The sequence below is a fragment of the Myotis brandtii genome, unplaced genomic scaffold, assembly GCF_000412655.1.
Source record: "Myotis brandtii unplaced genomic scaffold, ASM41265v1 scaffold4, whole genome shotgun sequence".
Taxonomy (NCBI): domain Eukaryota; kingdom Metazoa; phylum Chordata; class Mammalia; order Chiroptera; family Vespertilionidae; genus Myotis; species Myotis brandtii.
The window spans coordinates 2,763,259-2,766,933 of record NW_005365371.1 but is presented as its reverse complement, the minus strand read 5'-3'; the positions used below and the strand labels follow the sequence as shown (position 1 = coordinate 2,766,933).

Sequence of the window (3,675 nt, the reverse complement as noted above, 5' to 3'; positions counted from 1 at the left end):
CAGGCCGATGCTCTATCCATTGAGCCAAACCAGTTAGGGCAAGTTCTTTTATTTATATATTTATTTATTTACCCGAGGATATTTTCCCATTGATTTTTAGAGAGAGTGGGAGAGTGGGAAAGACAGAGAGAAACATCGATGTAAGTGAAACACATCGATTGGTTGCCTCCTGCAGGCACTCTGACCAGGGCCTGGGCTGGAGAGGAGCCTGCAACTGAGGTACGTGCCCTTGACCAGAATCGAACCCCGGACCCTTAGGTCCACAGGCCGAGGCTCTATCCACTGAGCCAAACAGGCTAGGGCAGGAAAGTTCTTTTATATCAGCGGTTCTCAACCTGTGGGTCGCGACCCCTTTGGGGGTCAAATGACCCTTTCACAGGGGTTGCCTAAGACCATCAGAAAACACATATATAATTACATATTGTGTTTGTGACTAATCACTATGCTTTAATTATGTTCAATTTGTAACAATGAAATTGGGGGTCACCACAACATGAGGAACTGTATTAAAGGGTCGCAGCATTAGGAAGGTTGAGAACCACTGTTTTATATCATAAGGAAAAGTTAAAGGAATTAGATGGCTTTATCTAGAGAAGGGCAAGGGAAGACTCTATTTTGCCTATTATAAACAGTTTATATAAAGACTATACTGAGTAGCCCAGCCGGTGTGGCTCAGTGGTTGAGTGTCAACCTATGAACCAGGAGGTCACAGCACATGCCTGGGTTGTGGGTTCAATCCCCAATGGGAGATGTGCAGGAGGCAGCAGGTCAATGATTCTCTCTCATCACTGATGTTTCTATCTCTCCCTTCCTCTCTGAAATCAATAGAGATATACTAAAAATAAAAAAAGACTATACTGACTAGTTTATTTCTGCAGACAGCAGAAATATTTTCAATTAAAACAGATATGAGAGCCCTAGCCAGTTTGGCTCAGTGGATAGAGTGTTGGTCCTCCGACTGAAAGGGGGTTGGATTCCGTCAAGGGCAGGTACCTCGGTTGCAGGCCCAATTCCCGGCCCTGGTCAGAGTGCATGGGAAGGGCAACCAACCCTTGTGTCTCTCTCACATTGATGTTTGTCTCTTCCCCGCCCTTCCACTCTCTCTAAAAATCAATGGAAAAATATCCTTGGGTGAGGATTAACAAAACAAACAAATGAAAAAAGAGTTATTTAAAAAAACAAAAAACCCCATAAGAAGCAAAACAGATATGAGAGAACTTTTTGATAGCCAGTAAAAGAAAATGATAAAACTATCAGACCTAGTTGATAAAGACTTATAACCATGTTTTAATGTGAATACATTTTTAAGATTAAAGTTTTAAACTCCCCATTTTCTTACGCTTTACCAAAAGTCACAAAACTTAAGGCCGAACCCTATAACTTTTCAAGGCTTTCTCCACATCTGTGATTCTACTAAAATGAAATATACCAGTAAAGTCTTGGTAAAAGTTGTCTAATCAGCAGACAATTCTGAAAATCCTCTTTGTAAGTATAGTTTCTTTTCTCCACCGAAACAAATAAAAAATAAAAAAGGAAAAAAGAATCTTCCAAAAATAAGAAAAATTTGTGTACAATAAGAATTTTAGGAAAAGAGAGAGGTAGGGTGGGTCTTTTAAAAATTAGGTCATTTTGTAACATGTAAAACAGATTTTTTAAGGTGATTTAAAAAAATAGTTAATTGATTTTTATAGAGAGAGGAAAGGAGAAGGAGAGAGAGAGAGAGAGAGAAACATTGATGTGAAAGCATATGTTCAGCTGCCCCCTACCAGGGATTGAGCCAGCAACCTGGGCATGTGCCCTGACCAGGAATCAAACCAGCAACTTTTCGGGGCACGGGATGATGCCCAAACCAACTAAGTAAAGCCGGTCAGGGCACAGACATTTAAAAGTTATTTAAAACTAACAAACAAACCACATGGTCCCCCATGAGAGAGTCTCTGTGTTGTTGTTTAGTTAAATTAGCCACTTAAAAACATCATACTTTAGAAGTTAGTGTTAACTCTAGCTTTTTAGGTACATTTTAAAATTTAAAACTAAAAAGGACCTTTTTAGTAGGTGCCCATTTCTTTAACCAATCAAGCAATGAAGTTAGCTGTTTATTACTTTTGCTAGAAGACCAGTGCATGAAATTCTGCATGGGTAGGGTCCCTAGTGGCTGCCAGCTGCTGTCTGGGGCTTTCCTTTGTTCTGCGCCACCCCCGGTGGTCAGTGCACGTTATAGCAAGTGATCGAACTCCCGGCCGGTCGAACTCCCAAGGGGACACTTTGCATATTAGGTATATATATATACTAGAGGCCCAGTGCATGAAATTCGTGCACTGGGGGGGAGGGGCAGGTCCCTCAGCCCAGATTGTGAGAGGGCGTAGGCCAGACTGAGGACCCCACTGGTGCATGATCAGGGCTGGGGAGGGACACAGGAGGTTGGCCAGCAGGGGAGGTACTGCGGGAGGGCTCCAGGGTGTGTCTGGCCCGTCTCGTTCAGTCCCCAGCAGTAGGCTAACTTACTGGTTAGAGTGCCTGCCCCCTGGTGGTCAGTGCACGTCATAGCGAGCAGTTGAGCGGCCTTAGCATATCATTAGCATATTATGCTTTGATTGGTTGAATGGATGACTGGACGACTGGACACAGCATATTAGGCTTTTATTATATAGGATAGATTGCTGGAAGACTATCTTTTAAAAAAATTAACTTTTTATTGATTTCAGAGAGTGAGAGAGATGGAAACATCAATGATGGGAGAGAATCATTGATTGGCTGCTTCCTGCGTATCATCTACTGGGCATTGAGCCCACAACCTGGGCATGTGCCCTGACTGGGAATTGAACTGTGACCTCCTGGTTCATAGGTTGACACTCAATCACTGAGCCACATCGGCTGGGCGCAGGAAGAGCATCTTGATTTGAGTACACTGGCATAATTTATAGTTGTTTACTCTTGACTTTGAAATGAACAGAGTGTCATGATTTGAAAATGAAAGTGACCATACTTCCGTAGTATAGCTAGACACTGAATACATAGAGGAGGTCCTTGGGTTACATCGGCGATCCATTCCTATGGCACGACGTAATGTGATTTTCATCATAAGTCGGAACCCACCTACATAAGCACCTACGTCATTCACATGGAGCACATACACAGCAGTAGTGAAGTGAAACAGTAAAAAAAAAATTTAAAAGAAAGATAACAATTCCTGACCTTTACTTGTGGTAAATAAATAATAAAAAACATAAAGCACATATGTACATACGTCGAAATGATTTAAAATGGGAGATGGCAACGTAACCATGAAATGACATATGTTGAGTCCAACGTAACCCAAGAACTGCCTGTATTTAAGAGTGGATAATCAGTACTTGTGTGGTACATAAAAGCAAAGGATTACAGTGACTTTCATGATTGTATTTCATTATAAATTTGATTTGTTGATTGATTTGAGAGAGAGAGAAATCTGATTTGTTGTTCCCCTTTATACATGCATTGGTTGATTCTTGTATGTTCCCTGACTGGGGATCAAAACCACAACCGTGGCCTATGGGGATGACACTCTGACCAACTAAGCTACCTGACCAGGGCCTCATTGTAAATTTATTTTAAAACAGTGGTTCTCAAATAAAATACATAGGGATCAGTTGGAGAATTTGTTAAGCTGCAGGGTTATGGATGGGATCCAGAAAT

The 3,675-nt window shown here is 41.6% G+C and overlaps 1 protein-coding gene across 1 annotated transcript in view; it reads left to right on the top strand.

Annotated features, from left to right (window-relative positions):
* SNX4 (sorting nexin 4) overlaps positions 1 to 3,675 on the top strand; it is a 66,510-nt gene that overhangs the window by 820 nt on the left and 62,015 nt on the right. The window lies entirely within an intron of this gene.